We start from the raw sequence: 12,818 nt of genomic DNA on the forward strand, positions 1-12,818 counted from the left end.
TTTCTCCCACTAATTTATGTAAGGTATGGTATGCCTAAACAATCATTAATGTATTATTTTTATACTTTTGAATGACTTTTAAGAATGATTATTATCTTTCTGTGTGTAGATTGTAATTATTACTAAGGGAGTTCGTTTTACATCCATGCTGTACCCATGTTTAGCCTGATTTGGTTTTACTAGCCCCTTGGTACTATCACAGCTCCTCCACCCTCCAAGCAGAAGATTGACTATATTTTAAAACTGGGTGTGAGGCCAGGTGTAGTGGCTCATGCCTGTAATCCCAGCACTTTGGCAGGCCAAAGCGGGCGGATCACCTGAGGTTGGGAGTTCAACACCAGCCTGACCAACATGGAGAAACCCCATCTCTACTAAAAGTACAAAATTAGCCGAGTGTGGTGGTGCATGCCTGTAATCCCAGCTACTCGGGAGGCTGAGGCAGGAGAATCTCTTGAACCCAGGAGGCGGCGGCTGCGGTGAGCCGAGATCTTGCCATTGTACTCCATCCTGGGCAACAAGAGTGAAACTCTGTCTCAAAAAAAAAAACAAACAAACAAACAAACAAACAAAAAAAACTGGATGTGAAAGGAAGAAGTCACATGGTTGCTTCTTCACAAGGAATCTCTCTGACGTAAATCTGCATCCTTTCCCTCTTCTCTCCTGGCTGCACCTACCTGCACCTCCCTGCTACTCCTATGTCTCATACACAGAAAAAAGGCTTAGGATTTTTACCAAAGGTCTGGAAATTCCAGAAAAGGCTGCTAGCATCATAATATTTTTTCCCCTCTGTTCACTGAGTCAACAATTTAAACCCTGGTCCATCTCCAAATTCTCCCTCTTCTCAAATGCACCTTTGTTCCCTTTTTATTTTGAGAAAGTTTTTTTGTTTTTTCTTTTTTTTAGACGGAGTCTTGCTCTGTCACCAGGCTGTCATGCAGTGACGCGATCTCGGCTCACTGCAACGTCCACCTCCCGGGTTCAAGTGATTCTCCTGCCTCAGCCTCCCGTGTAGCTGCAACTACAGGCGCGTGCCACCATGCCCAGCTAATTTTTGTATTTTTAGTAGAGACAGGGTTTCACCATGTTGGCCAGGATGATCTCAATCTCTTGACCTCGTGATCCACCTGCCTCGGCCTTCCAAAGTGCTGGGATTACAGGCGTGAGCTACCACACTCAACCTTTTTCTTTTTTTTCTATCAGGACCTAGTCCAGACCTCAGAATTCACAGGAAGTTCAGGTGAGGGAAGGCTGTATGGGGCAGAGGTCTTCCTCACCTATATATTTTACCACCATTGGGGTAAATGTCGGGTGGCCTTGTTTTCCACATAGGTGTAAAGCATCCATGTGGAAAGGCAATCATGGCCCCAGGGAACCACCTTGGATGGAAGGCAGATTCTGTCTTTCATGGCTACAGCTTCTCACCAAGGGGAGTCCATATACTTATACCCAGGATAGCAAACCTTCAGAGCCTCTTTCTTCCCCATATTCAGGGGCAGAAGAGAGGGCAGGAAGATAACTGACATGGTTTCTAAATGGCCACATTAAACAATGTCCACCTTTGTGTATCAGGTTAGAAAAAAAGACTAATGAGTGGTAAGAGAAGAAAGTGGTTAAAAAGAAAGAATGAAGACAGAAAAAAAAATTAATGTCCTCATAGATGTCTCAGACCAAATACAGTATTTACAGGTAATACTTGTACAAACTTTCTAAACCTGGGAATACACACACTCAAACGCATGGACACATGTAATATATAATACAAATAAATATCAATTTATTTTATTGGGGTCAGTGGGTCCCGAGAAGAAATATGGAAGGATGATCACTTATAGGTTTCCATTTTTCAAAGGCCAGCAAGCAGTCCAGGGATACCATAGAGACAGCATTTCTGAATCTAAACAGAGAAAAAGGCTATAAAGGGGCCATTGTTCTCACCTGGAACTTTTCATCCTTACCTCTTTTTTTTTTTTTTAAATTTAAAAATATCCCTGCAAAAGCATCTACCTTAAAACCTAATCAGCCAGTATCTTCATTATCAGACAGTTGTTAAAAACAATACACCTCTAAAAGTAGTAACAGTTTATAGAATGATAAGGGGGAGGGGGGATACACTAGGGAGAAGAACCCTGCCCCCATCAGCATTTCCTCAAGCCCACTCTAACCAAACCATTTATAATTAACTCCTCCTCCTGATAGGAGAACTAGTTCTGCTTATCCCCTCGCTGAAGAACAGTGACTTATCTTGCTGAGGATCAGTGACTCATCTATTGTTTTGGTAGTTAAGATGAAAGTGTAAAGGGCATTTCAAATCAGCTAGAGTAAGAACATGATAGCCCTGCTGGTGGCTTCTCCTTTTATCTCTTCTGTGATATAAATACTACCCAAGGCTAAAGGCTGAATATTTGTTAATCTGGTCACTTAACAATGAGTCTTTAAAAAAAGTTGTTGAATTGTTTTTCCATAGGGATCCAAAAGGTCTAGTTATACATAAATAGGAGGAAAAAATGATAGGAGATGCTTTTAAACAGTGTAGGCCCTCTAAGAAGCAAGGAATGGGAAGAATGTTCCCTGCTGTAGGGTTATATATTTTACAGATTTGCTAAGCACTGAGTATACCCTCATATTATGTGCTAAGCAAATCTGTAAAATGAGAGAAAACATTCCAGCTCAGCTTCCTCTTTTCAATTCTCTCCTCATGCTTGTCTTAAAGTCTGCTCTAGAGAAAGAGTATCGGCCGGGCACGGTGGCTCACACCTGTAATCCCAGCACTTTGGGAGGCCAAGGTGGGTAGATCACCTGAGGTCAGGAGTTTGAGACCAGCCTGACCAACATGGTGAAACCCCGTCTCTACTAAAAATAGAAAAACTAGCCGGGCATGGTGGCGGGCGCCTGTAATCCCAGTTACTCAGGAGGCTGAGGCAGAAGAATTGCTTGAACCCGGGAAGTGGAGGTTGCAGTGAGCCAAGATCACGCCATTGCACTCCAGTCTGGGCGACAAGATCAAGAGTGAAACTACGTCTCAAAAAAAAAAAAAGAAAAGAAAAAGAAAAAAGAGTATCTACCTAGGTTGAAAATTAGAAGATCTCCAAATATGAACCTAGTAAGGGTAAACTTAGCTTAAGTCTTTACTATGCTACTTAGAAGCTGTGTCAACTTGGGCAAATTGCTTAACTTTTGTATGTCAGTTTCCTTCTTTTGTGTGGGAAGAAGATACCTGATGGGGATAAAAATAGCTCACCCATTGTATATCAATGTTCTCCTCATGCAACAAATATTTACTTACTCTTACTGTGGGCTGTTCACTTGGGACATAGTGGTGAACAAGACACAGAACTCATCCTCAAGAAGCTTACAGTCTGATGAAAACTTTTATTTGAGTGCCTTACTACGTATGAGTCATGCATTTGCTAAGGACTTTCACGTATGTGGCATCAATTAATCCTCACAATAGGAGTGTTATCACTCAGGATTTCTGGGCACTTACAACTTCCACTCTGATCGGCCTGTGGCTGAGTAGTTGTTCTTTCAATAAATATTTATTGAGGGCATACTATGTGCTGGGCACTGTGCTAGACACTGGAGATTTAGTGGAGAGTCTTGTTGGTGGATCAGCTGTATTCATTGGGCACCTCTCGTGTGAGGTTCTGGTTTTCTGATTTAGTCTTCAACACCGTGGATGTGTGGTAGAAATTATCCCCAGTTTACAGAAGAGGAAACCGAGGTTCTGAGGGGTTAAACACAAAGGGCACATAACAAGGATATTTTCAAGGTTATTGTCTGAACTGCTGTACTAAAGAGACTGCGAAATATAGTGGTTTCATTCATTAATGTTTATATTTCTGTCCCTCTTAACAGGCCACTGTGAGCATGCATTTCAGGTTGTTGGCGCAGCTCTGCTCCATGATGTTGATCTGAAACCCAGATTTTCTTTCTCTTGCCACTGTCATCTCCTGCATGGCCAAAGCTAGGTCACCATCATAGTCATGTTTCAGCCTATGGGAAGGGGGAAAGACAATATTCAAGGTAAGTAGCTTTGTCTCAAAGTAGATGCCCCCAAATTGTGGAAATCCTTTCAAATTACATCCTGCTAACCTGAACTTAGCTGCATGGCCCCATCTAGCTGCAAGCGAGGCTGGGAAATGTAGCTTATGGCTGAGTAGTGCTGTGCCCAGCTGAAACTTAGGAGGTTCTACTAATTAGTAAACATTAGGTCACAATGAACACTAAAACAGTTGGTAGTCTCTGTCATAGCTAGTAAGTGATGAAGCAGGAATTTAAACTCAGATTTGCTTGAATCCAATGCCATGTCACTACCTCTTAGACAAAAGAGCTAGAGAACTCCGGTTCTGTTATCTGTCTGTCTGCAATGTAAAATAATGAATAAAAAAATTTCATTGGCATAGTTTAGGAACAAACAGTTGGAATTGTATGTCAAGTTCCCAAAAATGTGGGGGTATTAAAATTTTTTTTTCTTATAGATGCCAATGTTTTCTCCACTTTTCTTGAAAACATCTTAAACTTCTAGCAGCCTGGCCTTGTGACTGATATGAACTACTTATGTAAAAGTTATATAAGCTAGAGAAAAAAATATAGCCACTTAAAGAAAGAGGGAGAGAGAAAGAAAAAGAAAGAGAGAGAGAGAGAAAGAAAGAAAGAAAAGAAAAGAGAAAGAAAAAGGAAGGGAGGGAGGGGGGGAAGAAAGGAAGGAGGGAAGAAGGGAAAGAGGGAAGGAGGGAGGGAGGGAAGGAGGGAAGGAAACCAAACCTGCCATGTCCTTGCCAAATCTGTAACAGGAGATATTTTTAAAGTTGTATGGTGCAGCAAGCTGTAAGTTTGCTTAAAGTTAGCTAATGCAGGAAGAGTTACTCAAGAAAACAGTAAAATGTCTTCTTTTTTCTCAAAGCTTTCTCACCACCCAACCCCTACCAACAGAGATCTTTGAAACTATATCTTAGGCTGAAAGAGGAATAAACCATGTTTTCATATTCTTGGCAAAGAAACAGTGATTAACTAGTTTGTTGGGGTTTTTTTGTTTTTTTAATGTTTTAATGGGGTCTTGCTCTGTTGCCCAGGCTGGCCTCAAACTCTTGGCCTCAAGCAATCCTCCCACCTTGGTCTCCTGAGTAGCTTGGACTACAGGCATGTGCTATCACACTCAGCTAGTGATCAGTTTCTTTAAAAAGAGGCAGAGGTTGGGGGAACTCTTTCTATTTCAGAGCAGAAAAAAACACCATGTCTATTTTAAACTACTGTTTCTATGTCACAAGCTTTGCTTGTTTTTATTTATTTTTCTCATCTTTACAAGTAAATTATTATATAGAGTGATGCATAGGTCTAATGGATAACCCAAGCCCATGGGTTCCTTTATAGCTGGGCTTCTTATGGTAAAATATACACTTTTTCTTTCCTTCTGTACACAATCACTAAAGCATAGTTGTCTGGACCACAGTCGACACAAACCCTTTCCCCTTCTTTCACTTTTTCTTTGTCCCTGAAATCTTATCTACTTGATCTTTGCTCCAGTCACTCCAAATGCTTTCTAAAAGCTTACTAAAGATCAGGCTGAGGTGGGAGGATCACTTGAGCCCAGGAGGTCGAGGCTGCAGTGAGCCAAGATCATGCCACTGCACTCCAGCCTGGGTGACAGAGTGAGGCGCTGTCTCAAAAAAATGTAGTTACCAAATTCAATGCTTTTATCATTGATTCTTTGATGCTTTTTTTTTTTTTTTTTTTTTTGACACGGAGTCTCACTCTATTGCCCAGGCTGGAGTGCAATGGTGCGATCTCGGCTCACAGCAGCGTCCACCTCCTAGGTTGAAGCAATTCTCCTGCCTCAGCCTCTCAACTAGTTGGGACTACAGGTGTGAGCCACCATGCCTGGCTAATTTTTGTATTTTTAGTAGAGTTGGGGGTTTCACTGTGTTGCCTAGGCTGGTCTTGAACTTCTGGCCTCAAGTGATCCACCCATCTCGGCCTCAAAGTGCTGGGATTGTAGGCATGTGCCACCACACCCAGCCTGCAGCCTTTGATTCTACCAACCATTCCTGTCCTCTCATTTTTTCACATCTGAACTTTGAAAACATTTTACCCTTGACCCTCTGTTCTCTCTGTCCCTCAACAGCCCATTCCTGCCCATTGCTTCAACCTGCACCTCTATGTACATTGTGATGGATCTACCTCTATGGCTCTCCCATGAGGTCCAATCTTATATTCCTTCTTTCTTCCTTTTTTTTTTTCTTTGAGACTGGGTCTCACTCAGTCACCCAGGCTGGAGTACAGTGGCATGCAACCTTGAACTCCTGGGCTGAAGTAATCCTCTTGCCTCAGACTCCCAAGTACCTGGGACTTACAGGCATGTGCCACCACACTCGGCTAGTTTTTTAATTTTTCTTAAAGATGGGGTCTCACTATGTTGCCCAGGCTGGTCTCGAACTCCTGGACTGAAGCAATCATCTCGCCTCAGACTTCCAAAGTGCTAGGATTACAGGTGTGAACCACCACGCCTGGCCCCAACGTTGTATTTCTAAGGCATTTCTGACTTAGTGTTTCTATTTAAATGACCCTACCGAAAGCAACAGGTGTGGCAGAGAACATGTTATATTTTTCTCCAAAGCCAGTTCCCTCTCCTAACGTTCCTAGTTCTGTCAGTGGTACCACCTATCTCCACCACCCTGGCTTGGAACCTTGGTAAATTAATCCTGATTGCTGGACCCATCACTAATTTCTTCTTTTCCCTAAAGAATGTCCTTTCTTTTCCTAATCTCCACATCAAAGCAGTCACTAAGTACTGTCAACACTGCCTTCATGATGTTTCTCACATCTTGTGGCTTCTCATCTTTTCCATATTGTCTGCTATCACTATGGTTTAGGACTTAGTGTCTAATCCTTGGATCATGGGAAGAATGGACTTCCTAACTTGTCTCCTACCTCAGGACTTTCTTCCTCTCCCGTGCTCTGTTTCTACCAGAATCCACTCTGTACTCTGCTCCCACGTGAATCTTCTTAAAACATGACTTTCCTTCTATTAATTTTCCCATCAAGAAATCTTTAATAGCTGCCTGATGACTACAGTCCTAATGCTTTACTCTACTTTTTATTTTAACATATGCCAGACATTGATTACTATTGGGTGAATATACTTTCTCATCCCATCCTCAAGTTTATCTATTTCTTTCCACATCCACAGCTACCACCATAGTTCAAGCAATCACCGCGTCTTATCTGGAGTATTACCATTGCCTTCTAACTGACCTCTATTTCTATTCTTGTCTCACTGCAATTCATCCCCAAGTTGGTCCGAGTGTTGTGGGTTGTTTTTTTGTTTTGCTTTTTTGTTTGTTTGTTTGTTTATTTTGAGATGGAGCCTTGCTCTGTCGCCCAGGCTGGAGTGCAATGGCGCAATCTTGGATCGCTGCAACCTCCGCCTCCTGGGTTGAAGCAATTCTCCTGTCTCAGCCTCCTGAGTAGCTGTGACTACAGGTGCACACCACCACGCCTGGCTAATTTTTGTATTTTTAGTAGAGACGGGGTTTCACCATATTGGTCAGGCTGGTCTCGAACTCCTGACCTTAGGCGATCCACCCACCTCGGCCTCCCAGAGTGCTGGGATTATAGGCATAAGCCACTGTGCCCAACATGGGTTATTGTTAAGCTGATTTAACATTGCAGTTCATACTCCACAACCAGAGTGGTCTTTTAAAAAGTAAGTGGCTTCTGTGATAGCTGGCCTCCAGTGAACCATGTCTCTCCATATTCACATGCTCATGTGTTCACCTCCCTCATTTAATCTGAGTGCTGTCACTCACTTGAGCCAGTAGAACGCAGAAGTGATACTGTGCCAGTTTTAAAGCTGAAGCTTTAAGAAGTCTCAGCAGCTTCTACTTTTGTAATTTTAGATTCCGTGAGCTTTCATATGAGAGGTCTATGTATCTTGTTGGAGAGATCACATTAGAGCAAGCTTGTCCAACCCACTGCCTGCAGGCAACATGCAGCCTGCAACTTTGAATGTGGCCCAACACAAATTTGTAAACTTTCTTAAAACATTATGAGATTTTTTTGTGATTTTTTTTTTAATTTTAGTTCATCAGCTATCATTCATGTTAGTGTATTTTATGTGTTGCCCAAGACAATTCTTCTTCTTCCATTGTGGCCCAGGGAAGCCAAAAGATTGGATATCTCTGCATTAGAGAGACGCTGAAACAACATGGAGAGAGAGAGAGTCCAGTTGTGCCAGTGTCCAGCAGAGTCCTGCTGTCTAGTCATCTCAGCCAAGGTGCTAGAAAAGGGACTGAGCCATCTTGACTGTCCAGTTTAGTGGAACCCTCAACTAACTGTGGTCCCAGCTGACATCACACAAAGCAGAAGAACCAGGCAGCTGAGCCTGTCAACTCACAGAATTGTGAGAAATCATAAAATGGTAATTGCGTTAAAATACCAAGTTTTGAGATAGTTTGTTATGTAGCAATAGATAACCAAAATGCTTAAAACTAAATCCAGCTTCTGAACCTCACAGTAGCCTATAAGGCCCTACATGATCTGTCTCCTGCCTAACATCCTGGACCTCATGTTCTATTCCACTTGGTATGTCCTGCCGTATGGCTTATACCTGTATGCCGTATGGCATGTAGTATGTCTCTCAGACATACTATCTGCTTGGAATGCAGTTGACCTACCCAGACAGCACATTGGAAGCAGATCTCTTCTTTTTTATTTTTTATTTTTATTTTTGAGACCATATTGCTTTGTTGTCCAGGCTGGAGTGCAGAGGTGCGATCTTGGCTCACTGCACCCTCTGCCTCCCGGGTTCAAGCAATTCCCCTGCCTCAGCCTCCCAAGTAGCTGGGACTGCAGGCACACACCATGGTGCCCCACTAATTTTTGTATTTTTGTAGAGACAGGATTTTGCCATGTTAACTGGGCTTGTCTCGAACTCCTGACCTCAGGTCATCCACCTGCCTTGGCATCCCAAAGTGCTAGTATTACAGGTGTGAGCCACCATGCCCGAAAGCAGAGCTCTTCTTGTTCTCTTCTCCTCCTCCCCACTCTACCATGCCAGTTTACTTGCTTCAGAGTAATTATTATTCTCTAAAAATTCCCATTCGTGTACTTGCTTATTGCCTATCTCTCCTCTCCACTCCCTCTAGAACCTAAGCTTCAAGAAAGCAGACACCTTGTCTATCTGGTCAACCAGATGAAGATTTATCATGAAGCTAAGGTTGCTTATGCTCAGGGGCCCTCATTTGCATATGCCCCTTCCAAAGCCACATATTTAGTTTTGTATTTGTAATTTTGTATTCCTTTTCTTAAAGAAGGTTCCTCAAATTGTTTAAACCTCAGGCCTCTGTCAAAGAAAAACAGCCACACATCAGTTAAAATGGTAAAACATATTTTATTTAATAACTACTGACAGTGAGGAAGAGTTGAACTCCAACCCAAGTTGTACAGAGGTGATGGGGCTTTTCTTTTCTTTTTCTTTTTCTTTTTTATTTTTTTAGACAGGATCTCACCTGTTACCCAGGCTGGAGTGCAGTGGTGCGATCTCGGCTCACAGCAACCTCCGTCTCCCGAGTTCAGGTGATTCTCCTGCCTCAGCCTCCCGAGTAGTTGGGATTACAGGTGTGTGCTGCCATGCCCAGCTAATTTTTGTATTTTTAGTAGAGATCGGGTTTCACCATGTTGGCCAGGCTGGTCTCAAACTCCTGGCCTCAGGTTATTCACCCACCTCAGCCTCCCAAAGTGCTGGGATTACAGGCATGAGCTGGCAGGCTGGGTGGCTGGTGATAGGGCTTTTCAAAGGGAGAATGAGGGAGTAGGAAGGGGGCATGGCAAGGGCTTGAGCAGAGTTAGGGAAGTGAAAAACCATAAAAAGCTGGAAGGGGAATGGATCTATGTGAAATCCATCTGGGTTTGCTAATTGGCATTTGTCAAATTTAAGCTTCTAACCCTCCCAGAGAGATGGGGAGTTGGGCCCTATCATTTAGCTTCCGCATTCATCTTCTCTGAACAGCACTTTCATCCTGTCACTTCTCTATTTCAGAAATCTTCAGCAACTCCCACATGAATGGAGAATGAAATTCAGATCTCTGAGCCTGCCATTCAAGGCCGGCTACAACCTGCTTGTTCACCCTTACCTCCTACTTCTTGTCTTCATAAACACGACCATAGCCAGACAGGTCTCTTTACAGCTTCCTGAACATTCCTGGCTCCTTCCATCTACCCATTACTTCACATTACATCATCTGGAGATCAACTTTCCTCCACTCTTAGCCCCCTGTGAACCTTATCCCTGCTTCAAGATCCTTCTCCGTGAAGCTTTTCCAGACTCAGGTAGACCCCGTGTTCTCTCCCTCTTCTGAATTCTGGCCAGGCAGGCCATTCGTTTAGAACTGCCTGCCATCCATGACCAGTTCCCTTTTCTCGCCGAGCCCTGCCTGCTGATCTGGATTATACAAGCACTTCATCCAAGGACCATATCCTCACTGCAGCCATTCCTAGTTTAGAGGCCCCAGTGGAGATTGAGGTCCCAGAGAGGCCAGTTGGGTTGTGTATTTGAAACCCACTGAGAATAAATAACAGAATTTTATAGCTTCTTTGAAACCAAGTAAAATCACCCAGAAATGTGAACAGAAAAGAAATAAAGTCATGTAAGATGGGGATATAATAATTTAGTGTAAGTTCCTAAATCACAAATTCTTCAAGGGTAGCTCTATAATAGTTCTGGAAAAATACCTGGTGCAGGAGCATTTACTGCAAGATTGCACACCCAAAGATATTACAGTATAGCAATTGATAATGTGGTGATAATGGTGGCAGTGATATTGCTGGCAATGCAAAGCAAACTCTAGTCCTTTAAGGTAAATGAGACATTGGTATTGTTTGATGGAGTCCTGCAATGAGCAGAAATTATTTACTGCTTTCTATGTTAACAACACCAAAGGAAACAAAGTTTTTCCAAAGGGGAGAATAATTTATATTTCACTTTTTAAAAAATAGTTACATTTTCCCCAAGGCATAATGGAAGAGTCTCCTTCAAACAATATACTTCTAGAAAAGAAAGAACTTTTAGGAAATGGGGAAGAGCTTTTGTTTCCTGCTAGCATCAGGCTTTTTGTCTTCTTTTGTGTCTTCTTTTCAGCGATAGGCAAAACGACAGTTTTTTAGTAGAAGTTAAAATTATAGCCCTACTAAAATCTACTAAAATACAGTATTTTATTTCAGTTTAGACTCATTTCCAATTGCATTTAATCTTTTCCAGGCTTGTTATTGCTTTTTCTTACAATTTCCAATGTGAAATGACATTTTTAGTCTCTTTTGCCCTCTATTGAATTGCCCTGGTAATAACAGTAACTAGCAAAATGCTAGTTCTCTAGCATGTAGGAGAAGACATAAATATTTGATCTCAGATCAGTGATGTGTGTAATTGTTGCTATAGAGAAAATCTTTGATTGCTGCCCAAATCTGGAGGCTTATTAAAATTTAATTTCTGGATCTTTTCCACATATATAAAACTCAGAACATTTCATAGTATATAAAGTAACCCTTCCCTGTTCCTATGGCAAGCTACTCTTTCTCCCAGGGATGGAGCAGTAAGAAATGCGTCTCATCCACAGGAATAGGATTTAGATATGAAAGAGCAATTCCTTCAATGAGTACCGAAAAATTCAGGAAAGAAATATCAAGGGAAATTGTGGATCATCATGTCTAGAAATCATTACATATGAGACAGATTCTGATTTGTCTGCATAACTTTTGGATTATTAATATGGCTAGTTTCTGAAAAATTATAGTAAAGCAAAAGAGGAAAAAATCGATATGAAAGTAATTAATATATTAGCTTGCCTTCATAATTTAATAGCAATTAAATGCTATTCATAAATTATATTTGCAGAATTCCAACCATAAAAAAACATAAATTATGCAAAATTATTTGGGCAACAATGGCAGAAGTATAATATGTAAAGTTTTTCCTTTTAATACTTACATTACAATTGTAAGTGGTATTTGGCTACTGGCTGACTCATCTCATTATATCCAGATGCATGAAGTACTAAAGAAGCAGATAATCCTGAAGCTTAATTTTATGTGTTAGTTTCAAAGCCTCTCAGCTGTACTCAAAGCTGTTATAGTAGCACAATTGACTGATCTATCTTCTACCTCTTCTGGTTTCCCTCCTTCCCTGATAGGATAGGACGTGAATCCTAAGGGATTAAAAAAAAATTAGCAAAGCAATAATGTAGGTAATCCAAGAGGGCTAGATATACATATCTTCCCTTAGATAATTCAAGGTTGACCGAAAAGTAAATGTAAAAACAATCTAATGAGATTTTTAGAAATCTAAAGAGCTCGGATTCTCTTGTTGGCATGCATTATGCAATTAATTTCACTACTGGGATTGAAGATTAGAATGGCTAAAAGTACAAGTTAAGAAAATAGACTCTGGAGTTGGCCAGGCGTGGTGGCTCACACCTGTAATCCCAGCACTTTGGGAGGCTGAGGCGGGTGGATCACTTGAAGTCAGGAGTTCGAGACCAGACTGGCCAACGTGGTGAAACCCTTTCTCTACTAAAAATACAAAAATTAGCCGGGTGTGGTGGCATGCGCCTGTTATCCCTGCTACATGGGAGGCTGAGGCAGGAGAATTGCTTGAACCTGGGAGGTGGAGACTGCAGTGAGCCAAGATTGCGCCACTGCACTCCAGCCTGGATAATGGAATGAGACTGTTTGTCTCAAGAAAAAAAAAAGAAACTAGACTCTGGAGTCAAACAATCTAAGAGTTCAACATGGGTTATGCCACTTAGTTGCTGTGAGATCTTAAGCAA

General features: G+C 41.8%; 1 protein-coding gene across 1 annotated transcript in view; it reads left to right on the forward strand.

Moving 5' to 3' along the window:
* The window catches only part of LOC101144649 (putative protein PLEKHA9), a 43,684-nt gene that overhangs the window by 21,937 nt on the left and 8,929 nt on the right, over positions 1-12,818 (forward strand). Inside the window, 1 exon segment of the mRNA XM_019038032.4 lies at positions 3,856-4,023. The gene's annotated coding sequence lies outside the window, so the exon portion shown is untranslated.

Source organism: Gorilla gorilla, chromosome 10 (assembly GCF_029281585.2).
Source record: "Gorilla gorilla gorilla isolate KB3781 chromosome 10, NHGRI_mGorGor1-v2.1_pri, whole genome shotgun sequence".
Taxonomy (NCBI): Eukaryota; Metazoa; Chordata; class Mammalia; order Primates; family Hominidae; genus Gorilla; species Gorilla gorilla.